Source organism: Vidua chalybeata, chromosome 3 (assembly GCF_026979565.1).
Source record: "Vidua chalybeata isolate OUT-0048 chromosome 3, bVidCha1 merged haplotype, whole genome shotgun sequence".
Lineage (NCBI taxonomy): Eukaryota > Metazoa > Chordata > Aves > Passeriformes > Viduidae > Vidua > Vidua chalybeata.
The window spans coordinates 40,508,744-40,532,804 of NC_071532.1; positions in this window are offsets into that span (position 1 = coordinate 40,508,744).

Here is a 24,061-nt window from a genome sequence, read left to right on the forward strand (position 1 = left end):
GGCACCTGTATTCATCTCACATAAATTGCCAATAAAAATTCTGTTCATACTTTTTAATGATAGATTTTATTTGGGAGTAGTTTGGAGGGCTGTCTTGTGTTCCCAGTCATGATGTCTTCTATGAAACTTCATGCAGACAAAAATGATTTGTTGTCATAAGTTTATTTGCTATGTTTGGCTTGTACTGAATCAAAATATTCTTTCAGCAGAACAAATTATAAGAGTTGCAATTCAAATATTTTCATATTTTGCCTTCCTTTACCTAATTTTTATGTCAGCAAAGAATATCAAAATCTAAAAGGCAAAGTATCCCTGATTTTCCTGGGAAATTGTGCTGATCAAAATTTCTGGGAAGTAGACTGAAATGTAATGTAAGCTTTTGGTTCCTTAAATGGCCTCATTGAAATGTTCACAGTTCTTCTCTATTGTATCTGTAAAAAAAGTGGAAAGATTAGATGTGAGGTTTGTCTTGAGAAAATCATATTGTTGTCTTTTAAATTAGTTCCGCTGTGGGCACAGTGCCTGTAGTCTTCTTAATTTGTTAAACCTTTTTTATAAATTAATATTTTGGACAGTGGTGAATATAAAAAATTTACATCAACAGCTTTCATGTTGTATGTTCACTGAGCTGGATTTACAAAGGCATCAAGCCAGGATGTAATTCCTAGCTTTTTTAGGTTATGAAGTAGAATATAGCCAGAAGATATAATGTCCTTAAGCTGTAACATCAGCAGCAACAAACAGACCTTAATGCTGCTGGACCTAATGGAATTAAATTTCATGTATGCTTAATGAATGCAAATGCCACTTAATTTTTATAGCTGAGTTCTAATACATTGCATGTGACATGTCTACTCCTGAAAAAATTATTCAAACGTGTGATTCTTGCACCCAGTGTCCAATTTCACCACTGTAAAATGTATCCTCTTAGGGAAAAGGGAGTGGAGAAACATGCCAGCAATATTACTGCATAATTTAAAGCAGCTACCAAAGAGAAATGTTACAATATGCACCAGGCAATTACAATTGTTGTGTATGCTTTTATTCTCCTTTGCTGCTTTTCAGCAAAAAAAAGGGAGCAGTAAAAAGATTTAGAGCAAGTGGCAACCATAGCAACAAGGAATTTTTGGTTCAACCTGTGCTGTATAACTTCTGGCAGAGAAACACATTTCTGGATACTCTGGCAAGTGTTGATTCTTCCAAAAGATATATGCAGCACTTCAGTTCTGATTCTCAGGCACAAGTCCTATGGACATACGTGAGAGCCAGTTTTGGTGCAAGCCCGAGCTGAAGCAATTACAAATGGGTTACACCAGAGCTGGGTGTGATACTTTTTCGGTGATACCTTGGGCTTGTTATCAATAGAAGTAACAATTCCCATTCTGCTCCCCATGAGACAGAAGGGAAATAGAGGTTATGTGGAAGAAGGTTTCTATTCCTTACCAGTCTCCTGCTCCATCCAGCTGTGGCTGTGAGAAGTCCCAAGCAGAGCTTTGCCCCTCTGACCTGTTCACACCAACTAGCCTGCTCTGAGGTGTGCAAAGACGCTGCTCAAACACCCCCCTCAGGAGTGGTAACGCCCAGAGCCACTATGTCCTTAGGATTTTGCATTTGCTTGCAGACAGCCAGGTGGGTAATGACCTTGAATACAAGTAAGCAAAAATTCAAGGGATGTATGGGTGGGATGCAGAATTCAATCATGTATGCAGAGAGCCCAGAAAATGTATTCAGTTGATGAGGGTCTGGGAGGTTTTAAAATATAGCCAGTGATCAGTCACTGTGCCCTTTACAAAATAAAGTGGGTGTCATAATATTGAAGATTATGGCAGACATAGTAGTTACAAAGAACTGTAGCTACTGATTACAAACTTAGCGGTGCAAGGTCAAAAGGATCTGTGGCTCTCACTTATGTGAAAATCTTGACCTTCACAGCTATACACCAAAATTAAACATCCATAGCTTCTCATGACAAAGAGTAAATTTGCACAATTAATTCTGGAATGAAAACAGCAGCAAGATGACAGTACAATGAATGGTATGCAATCTGAAAATGAGATTGATGTTATTCCAGAGAATGTCTTAGAAACAACTGTAATTAAATGTCTTTTTTTTCTAATTTTTTGGAGGCAATCCTTCTACTTTACTGCATAAGATGGAACTGTTCTACACACTGACTTAAAGTAGGCTGAGGGCTCTTAACTCTGATTTAATGGCCCAGACACATCCTCCAGTAGATGTACTGAGGTACATAAGCCTCTTTCATTAATAACCTTGTTTTCCTTAACCTTTTCTCATGTTCACCTTAGGAAGATACTTTGCATGCCCCATGTCTGCAGATCCCAGGCTGCCAGCCACTACCTGATGAGATGCCCCGTGAAAACCCCTTAGCCAGACATTCATTTCTGCCATTGAATGCATTTTACAAGTAAATTGCCCATTGCTTTCTTCCAGATGTGGGGAGTTGGGGATAGATCCCAGAGACCAGTGCATGTAAAGTATGCATCTGATTATTTCATCTAACTCTCCTTTGAAGGCTAGTTATCACAAAAAGCTATGATAGCACATAGATCTCCTCCACCTCATTAAACCTTAATTTAGGAACCTGAGACTATAAAATAGTTTCATAAATTATCTGGAAATAACTATGTCTCACTTTGGATATCCCAGAGGGGGACACCTATTGCCCTTTGGAAAGACATATAAACTTACCTATGATCAAGGCAGTACATTTTTAAATACCTTGTCTCTGTATGTGCAATCACTTCATCAAATTGCATCAGTAGGAATTGCAAGAAAAGTATTGCCACTTAAGAATATAGATGTTTAGAAAGGAGTGAATTGAGGCAGAAATTCAGGATCTGCTACTTTCATTTCTTTGACAGCCTGGGTTAAAAAAAGCAGAAGGTGGGTAGTATTATTTGAACAAAGTTCCCAGCAACTGTTGCATATGGATCACCTTTGTGCAGATTGTTTTCCTCTACACGTTTTGTTTCTTGCATTGGAGCACTTAAAGCATATCCAGCAGAGTTATAAATCCGCATAAATATTTGATAACTCTACTTGGGCAGCCTGCACCATACTTTCACCCTTGGGCATGGCACCTTTATATAAAATGTTAAGGTGATCAGGGAGTGTGTGAGACTGCCTGAAGTATCAATTTAAATCAACAGCTCTATTTGGGCTGTTTCAAAACGAAATAAAAAAAAAATGTTCTTATTTTATAATTGAAGAGAATTGCTGTTAAAGGATTTTACATTATTTGTTAAATTAACATGAATATAATCAACTTCTCACTGTCACTTCAATTATAAATACATGTCCTCCAAGGAATCTTTCACATGTGAAAGAGTCTCATCTTTAGAACTGTACACAAGATAAGAAAGGGATTTGTGGCATAGGATGGTCTAAATACCATTTTGGGTCTTAGCAAAAGCATTGTTAGTCATGGATTTAATTTATTTTGAAAAGAAATTAACTATAATTATAGCTCCTAGAAATATATACTGCAGGATATCTCTCTTATTTTCTGCTGAACATAATTTTTAATCTAAAAAAAAAAAAAGTTGGCTATTTTTATTTTGAAAAAGCTGCCTCTGAATGTCTATCAGTTGATTCTGTTCTTCCTGAACCATTGACAAACTGAAATACTAATACTGACAAAGAGAAAGCTCCTTTTTTCACTTCCTATCCACATCCATCTTAAATGCAGAAAACCTGAGGTCATTCTTGTGGGTGGGTTCTCATCCTGTGAAAAACTCTGATACTTCTAATTTTTCTTCCCCGTGTCTTGAAATGAAAAGTTGAGGCGGTTTAGGGAAGTCCCAAACTTTCCAGTCTCACAATTAGTTGTACCACTTGTTTAACTGAAATAATATGCTTCTTTTAGTCTTTTGTTTGTTTTTTTTTTTTAGCTTCAATATGTCCAGGAGGCTGAGAATTTGGGTCTTGTGGGACTCTTCTTTCCAGCTCCTCTGCCTTCCATGTTTTTCCCTAGTCTGAGTGTTTTGATTGAATTGAACCTACTTGACCACACCACAGCCCATCTGTGAGTAATGTTTCAGCCAAAGGGGCAGCATGAGAAAGTTCCCCCAAGAGAATGCTTATGTGTGCTGCAGCCTTGTGTGCAGCAATTCAAATGGGCACAGCTTAGTGTTGAGCTGACACTCCACAAATTCATCTGAGACATTTCTATCAAGGCTGACATGATTCAAAGCATTTCATTTCTGTGTCTAATGAAAAAGTGAAAAATTACTTTTACCCACAGAAATGTTGACTTTACGAAGAGCTGTATTTCCAGTAATAAAGACAAAGGCATTTCTCCTGAACAGCATAAATCAAAGTTGTTTTCCTGTTTACAAACATCCCAGTCTTGCCTATGGGATATCCACCTGTATTACAGTAACTGCTCACCCACGGCTGTCCTTCTCAGCATGGTTGAGTGTAATGGAAAAGGACCTACATTTAAAAGGTAATGATACACACTTTCTCCTTTTCAAAAAGAAGAAAATGTATGTGAAGAGTGGTGATTCTTTAACATGTGTCAGATAATCTAGGCCAAGCCCTTGGCCTTCTGCTTGTGCATCTTCCCTTTCAATCTGCCGTAGCACCTGGGGCTATTACCAAAATAAAGGCAGGAGGCACTCCCAGTGGGAGAGTTCTTGCTGCATGTGAAAGTTCACAGTCTCTGTGAGCTAGGCCAATCACCCTTCACACCTGTTATTGTTGAGAGGAGAAACAGTCTCTTTTATGGCTCTTTTCCAGGTTTTTGCCCTGTCCTGGCACCCACATCAGGACAGGAACATAGTGCCCTGCAAGTGTTCTTTTACTCTGCTGTCTGTGCAGAGACTCAGGGCAGCTCTAGTAGGGTCTGTGTTTTGTTAAGTCAGTCAAAGAGCCTGAGATGATACCTCCTAACTCCAGACATAAGGAAGTATGACAAGTATTTTAAAAATTGTAACAATCCATCATTATAAATGCTTCACCAAAATTAGTTTGTTAGTTGTTATACATTATTACATTGACATTGTTGTACTCTTAGTAATATACTCCTAGCCTGAGAAATGTTAATTACTGCGAATAAGTGAGTTTCAGATCCAGAAGCCATCAGCTTATGAAAGTTAAACATTTGCCTTCAGCTTCAACAGAGCTTTTTAAATAATAAAATATGAGGCTACTGCTCAATATACTGGAACACCCTTAAATAGTTTTGGCAAATGTCTAATTTCTAAGTGGCCTGGCCTATTTTACATTAAGGCTTCCAAAACTTATCAGAGCTCTTTCATGCATCCATAAATCCATTCTCTTTTATGCATCCATAAATCTAAGAAAGTACATTTATAATCAATTATCTATTTGAGGTTGCTAAGATTTTAAATTTTCTTCTGAAAGTGAAGAATTCAGTGGCAGCTCAGAACTAAATCACATGAACTGAAGGTTTTCCAGGTTTTTTGAATACACAAATGAACTTAGCAGCTAAGGAAATGTTCTTTTGTCCCTAGTGTAAAATTGGCTTTAAAATGAAGCAGAGGGAGAGAGGGGTTGGATATGGAGTCTCCTGGGATAGTTAGCAGAGATTTTTACAGCTAGGAGACTGCCTACTTTTCTTCACTGGAAGAAACAAGATTTGTGAAACAATTCAGCAATTTGCAATCTTTCAGATGTTCTAACAGTATCCTACTTAACCTCCTACCTCCCTCTCCACTGAGCAATGGTTTCTTAGAAGCCCTGCATCAGATGTGGCCTAGATGTCCTAGGAGGTCTGAAATACTGTTAGATGTATCCAATCCTTTATATCTCACCCCAAGAGAAAAAATCCAAGGCTTGCTGTTTGAGCCAAAGAAATGGCTTTGTAGCACCTGTGGAATGTTGTTTTTAACCACTTGCCATCCTCTCTAATAGCAGTATTTTTTTCTTGTACTAAAAAAAGCAATTAAAGCAAATGGTGTTTCAGTTAATTTTTATACATATGAATTCTTAAGCAAATATTCTGAATGTACCAAATGTGCATTTTTGCCTGAGAATGACAAATATATGGGGAAATGTTAGGCTTTCTGTGGCAGAGGAAGAGGGAAGACAAACTTCTGAAGTAAAACAAACCTTTAAAGACTTTTATTCAGTAGCACCATGTTTGGCTTCCTATAAAATTTAACTGTGAGGAGTGCAGATGATAAGTAGGATGTTTCTAAAAGCATTTGCTGATGTATCGAGGCCTAAATTTCTGGGATAGGGCTGCAATTCAGCACTGTGCTGCACCCTGCAGTGCACTTGGGTGGTGTTTGCAGGCCAGGTTGCCTGCTGCTTGCTGGGTGGGGAGGGTGAAGCAGAGGAAGGTGGAGGTCAGTCCTAAGTGCCTCACAGCTGTGTTTGCGACTGGAGTTAGCCATGGTGCATTTAGTGTCACCATAGGAACTTAGTGTTTCATAGGAAACATTTGAAAGAAATCAGAAATTTGGGTAATTGAAATGTTTTTAATGAATTTAAACCATTGCTTCCTTGAGCACATACAGCTTAATTTTAGCAAAACATTCCTGGGAACAGTGACTGTAAAAGGAGGAATTGTAGGACACATATTGGAGCAGGAGTTGTGGTACATTCCTGGGATGTAAGTGATCAATCTGACGTGAGTTAAGACCAGCAGTTTCATATGGAAGTACCTGATATTAGCCCTAGTAAAGTAATATTTAGGCTGCTTTATATATCTGACGCTAAACCTAGTTGTTTCCAAAAGCAGCCATGGTGCAGCCACCCTGCCTTCATAAGTGCTTATTAAGGACAGAAAGTGCTGCAATGCCAGTGTGTTTGTTGCCTTTCATCTCCGGTATTTGGACAGTTTTGGACAGCTTCCTATCAGCAGAAGTAAAGGCTAAAGTTATGCCAACCTATGGCACCCTGGCACCAAGATTAGTGCCTGCTGCTCTGGTTAAAGATCTCCAGGGAATCTGGCAGGCAGCACCCCTGCCAGAGGTGCCATGTGCTGCCTACAGGCAGTGGACTATGGCTTGTTCCCAGGTTTGCTTATCCTGGGGCAATAGATGGCAAAGGATGTGGAGTCATAGAGTCATTAAGGCTGGACAAGGCCTGAGGAGGTCATATTTTCCTTGGATATAGAGTCTTAGTTTTGGAAAGGGGTCTTGGAAAGGGTCTAAGATTTTTACATGGTTTACATATGTGTGCCTGTGTGATTTGGATGAGTTCCGGTAGTACGTGTTTAAAAGGAAGGGTCCTGAAACTGGAGCCCAGGACTTTTCCTAACTTGAGCTGTCATTGTGTCTTTATCTGGTTCACCAACATTCCTGCTTTTCCAGTCTTGGGTTTTCCCTCAGGTGTGTTTCAGGTTGATGAATTTATGGTGGCTTAAATGACTGATTGCCAACATGAAACAGATGCTATTTGTGATATTATGCTAGAATTGGGCCCTGTTGTTGAGAACAGAATGAATAGATTAAGGCCTTTCATTATTTTTGCCCTCTTGAGAGAAAAAAATGTCTTCTTTTGTGCTGAGAGACTGGCCAGAATGTGTGATTGCTTGTGACACATTGCTCTGATTTTGCTCACCACTGCAATCTCACATCACTTTGCAGAGTTTTAGGTACATGTTGTTCTATGCTGAAAATCTATTTGATTTGGGCAGGCTGCAGTAGAGGTTTACCACTGTTCTGTACTTTATTAGATAATCATTCTGGAAGGTTGCCATAGCTGCAGGTGCCACATAATCAGAGTTTTTCCTTTTCCATGAAGATTTCAATTGCTCTATCAAAAGAAAGGAAAGATTTTTTTTTCTGTCATTTTAAGCAGCAGTTTATGTCACCATTACTAAGAGTGTGTAGCAAGAGTGCAGGAAGTGATTCACCTGTGTGCAATACAAGAGATAGACAGTTAAGAAAACTGTCTAAATTACATAGACCAATGGAGAGGTCCGATTTTATACTGTCTTATTTTTATTCTCTATTATTTTCAGAAAACAGTTTGTAAAGATGCAAGGCCTTCTGTCCTGTTTTCTTTTCTTCATACAGTGTTTTTCTCCACTTCTATGTAGCACTAGTTTAAAGAATAGTTCAGGTTTCTGAGGCTCATTTTGTTCTATGGACAGTGACAGAGCCATAATGGCAACAGCCTTCTTGAAATCATCACTCTGTCATAGTTGCCTTGAGGGAAACACTTTGAATCAGTGACTAGAGAGGGATTTTTACCATCACATTAACCAGAAAGTCACAACCAGTTTGAATTTCCACTAACGTAATCAGAAGTGAATCAGTTCTAGACCAGTGTGATTTCAGTGCCAAGCACATTGTTAGTCTATGTTTCTCATATTAACTGCTCTAATAATGCTCACTTATTTTCTTCCTGTAGTAAAATAAGTCCACATTTCTGCAGGAAATCCTTTTGTATATACAGTTGCTGTGCATATTATATTAATTTATAGCATGGATAAAATCAGCATCTAGTCTTTTCCAGTTTGTTTCCCCTGAGACAGGATATATTTTTACAAGTACTTTCAAGATGTGTTAAAGTAAGCATTGTTGAGTAGCTGTAAGTCAAGTCTATGCTTCAAAACAATTCAAGAGATGGGATTTTAATCCTTGATATGGTGTAGTTAATTTAAAAGCAGACATAGAGGTGGGTTTTACGAGGATAACTTTTGCTAAAGTATGAAATAATGGAGAAAAGAACTATTCAGTCTCTCCAGGGTTTGGGGAAACAATGGTAGAAATACAGGTATTTTATTTTCCTTTGCTCTATTTCACTAGACAGCTGACAGCTAGATAAAGTCATCTTTTGTTAATATTTCTGAAATAACACAATCAAGCTAGATTTCCTTTGTAAAATAAACTTTAGTACTTGTAGACCAACAAAGCCAACAGAACTTTAGTGTGGATGGTGATATAATAATTTGGCCCTGCAGAGATTATAAAGATAAAACAACCCAAAACAAACAAAATAACACAACCAGAATTCAAGTTCTTATCGCACTGAAATAAGGAATAAAAAACCCTCCATGAGCTGAAAGGGAAAATAATTTGCAATAAAAAAGCAATTTCACTTTCAAAGTGCTTGTTTTGAATGAGTGTTCTCATTTCTGTTTAGTTATGGGGATTGTATTGGTGAGTTTTACCTAAGAATTTCGAGTCCTACAATGTATTTCAGATGGGAAGCTGAGTAATATGTTGCTTGTGTCTGAGGTGTGAATTTTCTGCCTTTTTTGTTGGTTCATTTTTTTTTTTTAAATGGCAAATGTTAAACACTAGCTTAACATAAATGAGTTTCAGACTAGAGAAACCAGACCCATCAGTCCCATACCAATCAGGCATTGTCCCTGTGCCCTTGCCTCTCACAGAACCCCAGTGCCGCTTCCCTAGGAGTGGGTGCAGAAGCCAAGCTTTGCATGAGCTCTACACATTCTGTAGGCAGCTGCTCAGAGACTCCCTCATGGAAGAGCTGAGCCCTGACTTTGGCTTGAAATCCACGCGATTTCCCTACTTCTGTAAATCTAGCCCTGGTGGAGCTCGCTGCTTTTCAACTTTGGCTTCACTGTCTTTTTTTCTGGCTCCTCAGGAGTTTTGTATTTTGGCTCAGCCATACTGACCCCTCTTCCAACTGCACTGCTGCTCCCTTGGACATTCCTTGCAGATGCATTACTAATCAGGGTATCTGATCACCAAGACACTTCTCTCCCACTGCCTAAACTCTAGCCTTCTCAGTGACCTGGCTACAAGTGTCCCGGCCCTCATTCAGCTGCCCTCTCCCTCCAATTTCTGCCTGTGACAACTGTCTAAATCTCCCTTTTTCAGATGACTGAAATGGCATATTTTCTCCACAAACCATCCCACTGGTGTCAAATGCCCCTGTCTCCACGCCCTAACTGTAAGTGCCGCAGGCCTGTCAAGTCTTGCACATCTGAAGCTTTACACCTTGAGAGCTCTGAAGTGGAAAGAAACAATTCTGTTACTAATGGACTCTGCTTTCCCCTCCAGAGCCAATTCTTCTGGATGACCTACTGCAGCATTTCTCTAATATTCCAGCTCGCTTTCATCACTGGTTTTCAGACATATGAGTCCACTTTGACTGGTACATGTTTAAGAAACTGGATATTTCTTATCAAGCCTGGAAAGGAGGGCAAGGAGGCAATGAGCTGTGAGGGTATAGAAGCAGGAATTGGGAAGCTAGATTAATTACTTATGTTGATTAAAATGAGGGCAGGTTATACTGTATCAAAATACCTGGTATTGTTCACAGTCTCTATTATGAGATACAGAAATTTGTATGAGAAATGTCTGCCCTGAGGTCATCAGATGACAGCCACATCCTGGTGATCCCCTTTTGCTGTATGCATTTGCTGATAAATCCTGCTGGTGAAGGTAAAAATGTAAAGACCTAAATGCAGAGGGGACTGACTGCATAGCAACATGAACAGAGCTTCATAAATCAATCTTTCCTCAGGAAAAAAAATCCCTGCAGATTCCAACCTGCTACAGAGGGAGCATAAATATCTTCTAAATACAGGAAGCAGATCATGTTTCTGGAAGAAGCTTTACTCTCCAGAGTTTCAATGTTACAGATCTTCTTTCACATAAGTTAATGTAAAGCTGGGCTAAAATTGTTATAAGTGAGATCAGGCCCTTTGTCAGAAGCTGAGATATTTATAAACAGCTTTGTCTTCAAACAATGTGGGCCATCCATCATGTGTTTCAGCCTTAGAAAGCAGTGCATGGTTCTGAGGAGAGGGACTGGAGTTTACTTTGCTTTGAAGGAGGCAATGTTCAAAGAAAAATATCTTCTTTGCTCAGCAAAATCATTCTGATTTCCATGGTACCACACTGAGGATGTTCTAAGGGGATTGTTGCTCCATATCAACCTTAGTCACTGCTGCTGCTTCGTCACCTGAGTGAGGGCTCTTATTACCTCAAATATATTAAGCTACATATTTCTCCTTGGCAAGATCAAGTCAGCTAAGAAAACAAAAGGAATTCAATAAGTGAAATTTTGGAAGGAAGAGTGTCATGGCCATAAAAAAGAACTCCCTACAGAAATATACTTTCAGCAATGAACTGTAATTGAGCTGTAGGCATTATTTATTAAATGGACAAAAAAACAGTGAAAATTAGGTAGTGCCATAAGGCACTTTGGCAAAAATTGGTTAGAAAGTAGAAATTCAAGTATTTGAAAACTTACACTCTAAATAGGAATCAAAGTTTTAAAAGTATTTAAAAGGAAATCTCTGCTTTAAAAATAATTTGAAAATATTTAATAATCTCATTCTGGTTATATTGCAATAGTTTAAAATCAGTTATTAAATGTAATTCTTTATTATTTTAAATAGCCAAAATAATCAGGTAAATGTAAACATTTTAGCATCACAAGAACACTTTCACCTTAACTGGATGGAATAACCAATGTAAATGCTGTGAAAATTTATTTAAGCTTTCACTTATATTAAACTTGTCCCAAATCACTGGATTCCCTTTCAGAGTTTCACTTTTGGAGACGGTTTAAAGGAACATTTGGCCACCGAATATTTTTTGACCAACACTAGTGTAATAAGTGTGTCCCACCAGTGGCGTGTTCTTACCAGCAATCTGGCTGCTCACGATTACTCTGTGAAATGGTGTTTCTTACAAAAGGACAAGTGTTAAGGCACCCTCTCACCATTTTGAGATTCAGCCTCACAGCTGCCCCTCCAGAGCAATAAATCTCTGACCAAAATCATTCTACTTTCTGCAGTCTTTTCAAGCTTTCAAAAATGTGCATGCTTGCAATAACTAGGTGTCTGGCTTGGTTTGATTCTCTGTTTTAGAGCAAAACACAAGCAAACTATCTTCCTTTCTGTTAGTTAAATTTTACTGTTTCCTAGAAGTGTGACAATTAACAGTACTCATAGAAAGAAATCCTGCAGGTCACTGGGCCTTTAAATAGTAAATGTGATAATCCTCTTATACTTATACTTCTCTTTCTAAAAGGAAATCCTTGAACCTGTGCTACTATTCTCATTTTCCACAAAGAAAGTCCAAACAGTCTAACTTTAGAAGCCAGGTTCATAGAAATGACCAAAATAAACTTTTGATGAAAGAATGAGGTAAAAACCAGCTTGCAACCCCCTCCTTCTCACACTTGCAGGTAAGAAACTGAAGCCCTGGGATACATCTCCTCTGTTCTTTTCTTTATGGGAACAAATGATATGAGATGTAAAATAAGCAGATATGATGCCAGTATATGTTCTGTTGAATATTAATATGTATCTTTTGAGATGGATAATTTACTCCAAGATTTTATGGAATATGCTGTCTCTTTGTCCTTTTTATTTTCTTTTTTTAGCATGCCATAAAAAATAATTTTAAGAACTTATTGCTTTAATAGATTTTATAGTAGCTTCTATAATAGAAATATTATTTCTTCTGTTGCATCATGAAGTAATGCTTTAGCATATTTTTATTTTCTTTTGCACTTCAGCTTTACTGCCTACAAAATTAAAATAGCAAGTTACCTCCTATGAAAGGCAGTATACATGGAGCATACATAAAAGATCAAGATATTAGTGCTCTTCCTGTTTTTATCCTTTCTGACACAAGCGTTCAGCTAAATATAAAGTGTCATGATAGATTGCTTCCATAGCCAGAGAAAATGGTGATGCAATCAAGGGTTTCTTTTAATTTCTTCTTCTCTGTCAAGCCAGAGTCTTGGTTTTCTGTGGCAGAGGGATTCCAGCTGGTTGGCTCTCTTGCCTGTGGTGTTGAGCCCCTTTCTGCTCAGCACGTAGGTGCAGAAGTTTCTTTGTTTTAGTTTTCTTTAGGATTGTGCACCTTGTGTTGTCCTGACTCTGATCTGGTGTTTATTGGCAGCCTTGTCCTTTGGCTACTCTATTTCTTTTCATATTTGTAATTGATACTCAAGCCTTTGCAATTAAAGAAAGCGTTCTGCACACGTGTCTTTGTTTTGGGAGACCTGGACTTGCCCTTGGGAGAGGGGATGCCTTGGACATGCTCGCCAGCTCTATTAGGGCTGTTCTGGAAATCTCTGAACTCTGTGGTTAATGACAGGCAGCAATTACACCCAGCCTTTACCATCGTTTTAAGAGGATAATAACTATTGTGAAAAAAAATTATCAGTGACACCGCTGCAGCATCTGATCACCTAATTGCATATTTCATCTTCTGCTTATATAAATAGCAGTCACGAAAATTAATATTGCAGCAAGGAAAATGTTCTAGCAGCTGTAATTAGGGCTGGATAAATCATTAACTGTGTATAAATAATCCAAAGCATCCTTGATCCTTTTGGTTTGTGAATCAATTAGGGAGTTCTAGTTTCTCTCTTTTCTCTTCTTTCTATTTCTTTTTCCCCCTAAATGCAGCTCTTACAAACATGGCAGAAAATATCAAATTTCCATGGTGTTCAAATTGTCTGTTTCATGGGGTAGAATTGCTTAACCAAACTTCATGATGCTGGTGGGTAGAAGTTTCTGAAGAGCATAACAAATAAAAAAACACCAGTAATTGGAGGGGATGGATGCAAATCCTGATGAGGTGTGATTTTTGAAGGTAGCTGAAGGCGTAACTTCACATGTCATTGGTGTCTTTGCCAGCATGGAAGAATGAGCACTGGTCCATATTCCCAGGGCTTCCCAAGCTTTGAGGTGAATGGACTCTCTTGTGAGTAAATAGCAATTAATAGCAGAGATGTGTGTGGTCAAGGTGAGCTATGTTTGGAGTTCAGGTGAACGGCCATCACAGCGACTGGTCTGGATTGCTACTGCTCTGTATTTTAAGTTGGTATTTCTACCAGCACAGAAGGGATCCTGTATGATGTTACAAAGTAATAGAATAATTTTTACAAGTTCTCCTTGGTATGAATATCTCTGTAAGGTCCATGATAGTGAAGAGTTCAGCTTTGCCACAACATTTGCTTTAGGTCTGGTGTACCCAGCTTGCACACAGACACTGCACTGTTCTGGAATTTTAGACTCAACTTACATTTTTCTCCAAGAATCAGAGTCGCAGAATATTCTGAGTTGCAAGGGACCCACAAGGATCATTGAGTCCAACACTTAAGTAAATGGCCTATACAGGGATTGAATTTACAACCTTGGTGTTATTATAACCAAACTTTAACAAACTGAGCTAAGGAAAAATACACAGAAGGGGACTCCAAATTTACTGAAATGTACTGAAATTATTTCTAAAATTGTTATTGTTTTGCCACAGTGAACTCATCCCTCCGGTTTTGGGTATTCTCAGCTCAGTCAGAGAGAAAGAGAAAGGTTTTCTAACCAGGCACCAGCCTGGGAAGCAGTTGGAAAAGAATATAAATAATTCTCTAATCTACCTTGTTATTCACATTGTTTATAGATATGTTCTGCCTCTGTGTGTCATTCACTGTCCACCAATGGTGTGGGATGTTTTTACTCCAAGACCAATGAAATTAGTCTTCTCGATGTTCTCTATATACAGCGGTACATTTGAAATAAAGGAAAGAGTTCATTTTCTTAGCCTTCTGATCTGGAGTTCTTTGTTCCCGTCCTGCTCAACAGCGTCATCAGGTGGCTGCTCTGAATGGGTGATGGGAACCACTTAGAAGCAGATATTGCTTCAGAAAAAAATTAGTCTGAGAATACTCAGTAAGTTATGAATTCCTCATTTTCCCCTATTTCCCACAAAGGTGAGATTTCAAGCAACTTGTGCACAACATTGGCAGAAAAATCACAGAAGGCAAGCTCTGTGAGGCTCACAAATCACAAGCTCTGGCTGTCAGTTGGGAGGACTGGCTTGTCAGAAGTGAACCTTGAATTTTACTGTTGTTAAGTACCATTGGTCCAGAAAATGCAGAAGGCATGCTGAAGCATTCTGTTTGTTGTTGCAATTGCTGATATAAATTGGCTAAACATCTAATTACCCAAATCTTGGGACTAATAATTTACATACTCTATTTTCCACTCAGTAAAATTTATTTGAGACCCAGAGGAGCACAGATTTTAGCTACTTAAATGCCAATTTTGAAAGCCAGAGGCTAACTACGTGTACTTCAACATATGTGCAGGAGTGTCAGAAGCATTCGGGCTCAGACTTGAGCTGACTGTGCTGACTTTGCAATTCAGCCTAGAGCTTATCTCCTGGTTTTCACAGAAGCAAAGAAATTTATGATCTGTCCTGGTGACATTGGAAATGGCCTCATGAACATGTCTGAGTTGTTTCGTTAGCTTTGCAAATTCATGGCTGAAAAGATCAGGTCTCACCTTGAAGAGAGATGTGAACATATCCCATTTCAAGGTTCTGTAAAAATACCAAGAGAGTAATCCTATTTATTTATTTTTCTAAGATACTTTAAGCAAGCTATTCTGCTGAGATAGGTAGGATATTCTCACATGGTGAGACAGGTGATGAGAGATGCTAGTTGTATTGATCAAAGATTCTGTGACAGAGAAAACCAATAAAGTGATCTCTTTGCCTGACCTGTGTTCCTCCCTCCTTAATCTAAACCACCAACACTGCTACATTTGGTATTCAGATATGAATGTTTATTGACTCTGACATGATTACGAGCAAGGGAATGGTTTAAGACGTGACCTTCGCTACAAAGGCTGCTGGGTAGTTCAGTCTGAGAGATCCATCATGTGTGCTTTTAAGCTTCAGCCATCCTGCAACTCACAGTGAGGCAACTCAATGAAACAAATGAAAACAAAGTCAAAGCAAGAGCAGAGAGGATCATTAATATCATCTTGATTTCCTTTACATGGTCATGATTAACATTTTTACATAAACATGCATTTGTTGATATATTCTAAATAGCATCTGAGAAATGTCTCCTGGGTGAGTGGGTAGCTGTACTGTACAAACAGAGGTGTGGCAAAATACCGTAACCACACGTTGTTCATTTATTCACCTTGTCCTTCTGAGGTGTGTTGGCTTTGCCCTTACTTGTGGGGGAATTCTTTCATGTGCCATCCAGCGTGGCATTCCTATCAGCAGGGAACAAATTAAAAATCCCACTATGGCCAACAGTTTTTAGTCATTACTGCTGTACAAATATATAATGTGCTTTCCTGGGAGGTTTGCGAGTCTGATGCCCCATATACATAAGTGTGAGTGTGTTGGACATAAAACTGTGCTGGTAATATGATGGGATTTTGGTCCCAATGGTTCCTGAACTGCTATAGCATCACAGTCTAGGCTCCTACCTATTGCTTCTGACCCAAAACCCAGACATTTAATGAATCCATCTCATATCTTCCCCAATTAAAATTTCTTGCAGCACTTTGTAAAGAATACATATCAGACAGTAAATGTGATTTTCTGCAGAGGGACTTTGCAACGTTTGCTGATTTTTTTTCTGAGTCTGTGATACTGGTTTTCCTGCCTTGCTTCCAGCTTCCAAACTGAACCAAGAGAAAATTTTATATGGTTGAATATTTATGACTTTTCTATATTAAAAAGTTATTGAGCTGACATGAAAAAAGCACTCTACAGTTATGAACAGGAAGAGGCAATCTGTAAAACTGAAGGTGAAGGAAAGGTCTTTTGCCACTGTTAAATTCCAGCCTATGCAAACAGTAGCTATATTGGAAACCAATAGCAAAACCCCCATAGGCTTTGATAGAAGAACAATTAGGTCACTGTTGGTTGTCTTTGAATTCCTACACTGGATGTCTACTGTTTGCTTGACTGGCATTGTCTTGAGACCAAGTGGCTTTTTTTCCTATGTTTTAGGTTGCTTATATACATTAACTGCAGCAATTCTTATATTAAAGCCTACTTGTAATGGTCAGGAATAGACCAGCTTTTAAATTGTATTGGACTCGTTTCCTGGCCCTTTTGTGTTTTGAAAGGCAGCCAGCACAGCAAAATGTTCATACAACACCTTACACAGAGTTAATAAGTACAGTTATTGTGAAAAGAAGAAAGCAGTTTGCCTAGAAAACATGACTGTCCCTTGAGGCACTCTTACCACTGTCTGGTGGTGACTTGCACCCACTTTTGATATCCTCACAGGTTCCTGAGGCGTGACTGAGAATTGAACCAGGAGTTGGTGGATTTGCTCATCTGCTGCAAAGCAGAGGGTGTGGTGATTGAGGCTGTGCCTGTATCAGCATAAGTACCCCTGCACTGTGAATTGGGTTGGGGAATCAAAAGAGTTGACAAATTTTATTATTTTATTTTATTTTATTTTATTTTATTTTATTATTTTATTTTATCTGTCTGTTCCCTTGTCTATTCCCTTATCTGTCTGTTGCCCTGCAGCCAGGTAATCACTAACCGCAGAGAGGAGGAGGGAGTGGGATGTTTGTCGAGGTGGGAAGGAAGGTGGTCTCACCCCCTTTCACAGCAGTACTAAAGCTCAAGTAAGTGTTTTTCGGGGATGTAGGAGCCTGGGCACCTCATGAGAGGGTGCAGGAGGACCCTGGTCCCCAGTGGAGTGGCTCCAGCTGAAGAGAGAGCACTGCTGGGTGGGCCAGAGGCTGCACCATGGCTGCTTGGGGTGAGGAGACCCTTGCCTGCTTGGGCTCCTGCCTTGGTGGTGGGTGACAGCTAAGACATTATATTCTCAGCTGGCCTAACTTGGGCCAAAATCTCTGAGTCCAGAGGAGTTGCCCTATCTCCTGCTGAAGGAGCTGAAGATACACCCCTTTATGGCAGTGTGAGACCCAGCACTGCTGAGCACCAGGGGGAAGTGTGAGAGGGAGGGGTGGTATCTGCTTTTGCATAGGTGGAAGGCACATTTTCACACATGGGGTTCCCCCTTTGTTTAGTGGTGTGATCTAACGGGGTCCTCTAAGCAGAGGGTAAACTGCAACACCTTCATGTTTTGTCAAGGTAAGACTTTTCAGTTGGCTCTGTGGGTGCAGTTCCATGGAGATGAGACTGAGTGTAGCAGTGTGGGTAGGCTGCTGGGTTCTCATCTCTCTAACGGGCTTGTAGTTACTGTTTTCCTTTGTGCCTCAGGTTTTTTCTCATGTCCTGTGTGTTTTTTAAAGCCCACACAAAGCCTTTTTCTGGTATTGCCCTGGAATTAGGAAAGAAAATAAGAGGGCTTCCTGTTTGAAGATACAGATATTGATAAATGGTGTTTTTTTCTGCACAACATCCTCTTTCTATGTGCATATTTGGAGAAGCTGTTCTTCACTTCTCCTCTAAAATGCTTCTGTGCAGCATTGCTGGTGCAGAATGGTTGTCAAGTCCCCTGCAGAGGGGACTGATGGATCCCCATATGTACATGTATATAATCTGTTGAGTGATTCTTCACAACAAGAGGCACTTTGCAGAAATAAATTATTATTACTATGGTGTATTAAATTACAAGTCCTCTGAGCTTCACCTGGGTGCCCAGCCAGTCCGGGGGAAAACCCTCGGGCGGCCAGTCCGCGGGGAGGATGTGGCGGGACCCGGATAGCTCCACCGTACGGACAAGAGGACTCCGGAGTCGCTGTATTCCTAGAGGCTTTATTTCAGGCATGTCGCAGGAATAGGAGGGTGAAACGAGGGACACGAACTCTCCAGAAGGGAGCGAACTCCGGGAGCCCCGAGGGAAGGCGGGGCTGGGTATTAAGGGCAAAGGAGTAGGCGTGGTTAGGGTACAAAACAGCCAATAGGCAACGGGTAAAGGGGGGGAGACAGAGTGGGGTGACATACCGAGAACTAATTGGGGTACAGAGGAGGAGTGGTATTCTAACAGGAGCCAATGGGGGTAACAGAATAACTGAACTTTCTGGAACTGGGGAGTATGCTAAACATTGATGGACAGCTCTTCTGGGGTGGAGAGCAGCAGTTGATTGGCAACCTTTTCTAAACTGTTGCTGCCTCCCAAGGGAGAGCAGGAACCCCTCCCACAACTCCCCCTTTCTGATTTATTAAAAAAACATTCCCCAAGTTCCTCGTTAACATTTTCTTAAAGATAGTTAAGGCTACAGAAATTAAGAAAATAATAATCAAAATCCAAATTAAACCTTTAACGATTGGCATGGCCCACCCAGGAACACCCCACTGGGAGAAGGTCTTGTTCACCGCGTCCACAGCCCTGGTTTCAGTCTTTAAGTCTTTGACTAATGCCTGGATCCGCTGGATGCTGGCTTGGATGGATGTGCTCTTCGATGTCAAGTTGAAGCAGCACATCCCTTCAAAGTCCTCGCTATGGCCATGGGCGAGCAGCAGAAAATCGATGGCCGCTCTGTTCTGTAAGGTGGCGTGCCTGGTGGTCTCTTCTTCTGCCAAGAGGTCTGATAATGCGGCAGACGTAGTGTTGGCCTGCTTACTCATCCAACACCCCAGGTGAGAAATCTCACCGAGGGCTTTCGCTGCCGCGTACCATGGTAGAAAAATAGAAGCGGCAACCCTCTTTCCCTCACTCCAATCATAAATTTCGGAATCGCAGTTTGGGTCAAATTCACCATACGATCGCTTTTTGCGTGCCAATGACTTTTCTTCTTCCAATCCAGAATTTGGGTTTTATTGGGGGTTAGCATCGTAAGCTTGCCAAGGCTACAGGGACCCCCTTTGCTATTGGAGGGGATCCCAGCCCACGCCCTGTCCCCACAGATGAGAAACACACCTCGAGGGAGCTCCTTAGGGAATGGGTAGGACTTAGACAACACAGGGCCTGTGTAATTGCACCACCCATTGATGTATTTTCTATTTGCTGGTGTTACGTCTTTGATGTTTTGCCCCGGTTTTGTTTGTGGGGCCTTAGTATAAAACCGAATACAAAAGTGGACCCTTGTGGACCCCAGTAGGTCCAATTCCTGGGGTTCCTGTGGTGCCTGTGGTAATGTCCTCATCCGACTCATCCAGGAGTCTGCTGGGTTGAGTTTCATCCCTGTGAACGGAAAATCATTTTCGGACAGGGGGACTCCCACCAGGCATGTAGACAACGGATTGTCTACACTGCCCATGGCCATGCAAAGCTGTTCTTGTCCTATAGACTTTGCCAGCGTGACCCAGACGTTTTCCTTGGGCTGTGGCACGAGCCAGCTTCCTGCCAGGTGGAGCCATAAGATGGTAAGGAAGGCAGCTGCAGGGAGCCGGTCGCTGCGGGGTATTCTGGCTGATGTAATTGCCATCTGGGTGGTCGGTAATCTAATAACTCAAACATACAAAAAGAAAATAAGACCAAGGGTCCCTTCAAATCCCCATCCTCCCCCGTTTAAATTAACATTGAAACAGAAAAAATGTGGGGTCAGGTGTGAGGGTAAGGGGGGCGAGGAAAGTGGTAGGACGGGAAAGGGTAAGGAATGGTTGGGGATGGGGTCAGGGGGTAAACTGTCCAAGCCGGTGGGAAGTATCGATTAGTTATCAGAGTCCTTGTGGTGGCATCGATGGGTCTGCTTCCCTTCCTTTTCCTCCGATTCCAGGCGACGGTGGTATCGGCCAGAGCTGTCGTCTCGGGGGAGTGGTCCGGGGGGTGGCTTTCTTTCACGATGTCTTCCCGGTATGGTTTTATAAACTTGCCAGGGATCCACCTGGGGCCCTGTTCTGTGGAGACACAGCCATACCCTCTCCCCCACGTTATCAGAGGGTATGGACCTTTGATGTTCCTGGACTCAGGGTCTTTAACGAGCACTGGTGGTCTTTCTTTTAACTGCGCCCTGGTGTTGTTGTGAAAGTAGTATCGGGGGGTTTAGCTAGCGGTCCAAACAGTTCATGAAATTGAGAACATATAGGGCTTTGCACAACCTCTCTACAGGGCTTGTGGTGAGGGCCGAATCATTCTGCTGGTCTAATAATTTTTTGATTTCCTGATGTTTTCTCTCCACGAGTGATTGCCCTGTAGGGTTGTGTGGGATACCTGTGATGTGATCAATGCCCCGTTGTTGCACGAATTCCATGAATTGTTTGGACACAAACCCTGGTCCATTGTCTGTTTTGATTGTTTTAGGGATACCCAAGATGGAGAAAGCCATGTATAAGTGTTTGATGATATCCTTTGTTTTTTCCCCCGCGTGGGTGGAGGCAAACACTGCCCCCGAGAACGTGTCTACAGACACATGGATGTACTTCAGCCACCCAAAGGAGGGAAAGTGTGTTATGTCTGTTTGCCTGGTTTCCAATGCCCCCAATCCCTGGGGGTTAACCCCCGTCGCTAGGGATGGTAAGGCGTGGGATTGGCAATTGGGGCATGTGGCTAAGATGGCCCGTGCCTGCTCCTTGGAGATTTTAAACTGACGGCAAAGCGCCAGAGCGTTTTGGTGGAAAAAGGTGTGGCTCATCTTAGCCTGCATATGGACATCTGGCAAGGTGGGTCTTAGAATTGTAGGGTTTACAGAGGTGGAGGTGGCCAACATCGCCAGGGCGTCTGCTCTCCGGTTGCCCTCAGTGATGTCACCTGGCAGGTCTGTGTGTGACCTAACATGCAGAATGTGATACGGTTGCTCCCAGTGGGAGATAAGCCAAATAAGTTTTGAGAGCAAGCTGTACAATGCTTTGTTGTGAATTTCTTTAAGCAGGGCATGTTCAGCCCTTTCTGCTATCCCGGCCACATAAGCCGAATCAGTGACGAGATTAAAAGGTTGTTGAAATTTTTTGAAGGCTCTTACGACCGCTGCAAGTTCAGCGATCTGGGGGGAACCCTGAACTATTTGGACGTCAGACTCCCACTTCTGACTGTCCGGTGATCCAGGTGATCACTGACTTGTGGGATCTACCTGACCCATCGGTGAACACCGTGAGAGCACCTTTCAATGGAGTTTTACTTTTGTAGGATTTTGGGGCCAAATACAAGGTGTCTTTAAAAAGTTTGTGTTTGGGATAATGTATTAAAATTTGACCAGGATAGCTGTCTACCGAAATCTGTAAATTTTCATTTGTTTGTAAGAGGAAATCCAATTGGTCCAAATTTAATGGTAAGTAGATGCATGCTGGGTCACACCCTGCGAGGCTCTGGAGGCGCTGGTGGGCCTTAATAATAAGTTTTGCCATCAATTCCGGAAAAGGTGTCACTGTTTTTGCGGGCTGATGTGGGAGGAACGACCACTCTATGATCAGGAGTGGGTCCCTCTGGCTGTCGTCCCACTGGAATAAGAGGGCATGTAGGTTCGGGGACTTACCTAAGATGGCGACGTTGATGGGGAGGGACCGCACAACCCGATGTGCCTGGCGGGACTTGATGGCAGCCGCAACTCTCTCCAGGGCCTCACAGGCATCTGTGAGGTGGCGTGGGGATGCCAGGTCGCCGTCGCCTTTCAGCAGTTGGAACAGCGGCGACAGCTCCTCTGTGGTGAGTCCTAGGAGAGGTCGGATCCACGTGATGGTGCCGCAGAGCTGCTGCAAGTCCCGCAGGGTTTGAGGGTTGTCCTTGATGGTGAGGGACTGGGGCGCAACGGTCCTTCCCGTGATTAGGAAGCCCAAATATTTCCAGGGGGACGACAGCTGGATCTTTTCCTTCGCAATTTGGAATCCTGAGTCCTTTATGGTCTTTATTGTCTTTTCCAATGCTGCTCGCAGGTATTTCGCATCAGCAGCGCAAATTAAAATGTCATCCATGTAGTGCAAAAAGATTGCCTCAGGAAAGAGGCGACGGACTGGGGAAAGGACCTGAGCCACAAAAGTTTGGCAGAGCACAGGGGAATTTTTCATCCCCTGGGGCAGAGTGGTCCATTGATAGCACTTATATGGCTCTCCTTGGTTGGTGGAGGGAACCGAGAAGGCGAATCTGGGAGCATCTCCGGGATACAAAGGGATGTTAAAGAAGCAATCCTTGATGTCAAGGATTGCAAGCTGCCAATCCTGGGGCAGCATGGAGGGAGAAGGAAGGCCTGGTTGCAAGGGGCCCATATCTTCATGGACATCCTTAACCCTGCGTAGGTCTTGGAGCAGGCGCCCCCTGTCCTTGCCGGGTTTCTTAATCACAAAAACAGGTGTGTTCCAGGGGCTGGTGGAAGGTATTAAATGCCCCAGGTGCACCTGCTCCTCCACAAGTTCATTGAGCGCCTTTAATTTTTCAGATGGTAAGGGCCACTGGTCCACCCACACCAGTGTGTCTGTTTTCCAATTGAGTGGTGGGGAGGTGCGCTCTGCAGTGGCCTAGACTAAAAATCCCACACAGGGCTAGGGATGTCAAGTCGGGCACCCCATTGGGACAAGACGTCCCTACCTAACAATTTGGATGTTGGAAGCTACCACAAAAGGCCTAATTGTGGCAACTTGACCCTCTGGCCCCTCCACACGTACCAGATGTTTGCTCCGGCGGGAATTGACAGCACCTCCCACGCCGGAGATTGTGCCACAAGGGGACACCAGCTCCCAGTCGCGAGGCCACTCTGCCTGGGGAATGATGGTGACATCCGCGCCGGTGTCTGCCATCAGGTCTAGTGAGATGGACTTTCCCTGTAAAACAAAAGAAGTCTTAATAATAGGTCTCTGTCTGCTTACGTTTTGCACAAGAAAGGCCAAAGAGTCCAAATCTGAAGAAAGGTCCGTTGAAAGGTCCATGCCGGTGTCTTCTGTGTGGACATGCAAGATGTAGCAAAGGGCTAAAGGAGACCCCTTAGGCAATGAGAATGGAGGCTGGTAACATACCATGGAGACGGTGAGCTCTGTCCCTGGCTCGAAGTAGACAACCTCTGGGATGATGGTGAGGTCATCCGGCGTGTTGGCGGTGTCTCCTAACAGCAAAACAGTGGTGGGGTAGTCACAGTAGGGCGGTGGCAGGAATCCCGCCGGGACGTGAACCAAGTCCTCATCTGGAAACATGACATGAAGGCTGGTCCGGAGGACTTGGCGACGGGCGCAGTTCAGTTGCCTGGTTCTTCTGAGGAGCCGGAGCCCGTCCTCCTGGCTGCGGACGTCCGGAGAAACGTATCGCTGGGGCAGTGGTTCTCCGGGAAAGGTGGCAGCCCCGGGTGCTGAGACGGGCCATTTGGTGTCATGGCGTGGCCCTTCCTCGCGCTCTGCCTGCCATTTCCCGGCCGATGGAAGCAGGGATTCCTGTATGTTGGTCTCGGGGAGGGGTTGTAAGGGTGGTAAGACCTATCTGGTGGCCAGTGTGGGCAGTTCGCTTGGATGTGGCCCAACTGGCCACAGCCGAAACAGTGAGTGTTCATCAGGTCTACCATCGCCTCCCCCACCCCTTTGCTCACCACAGATGC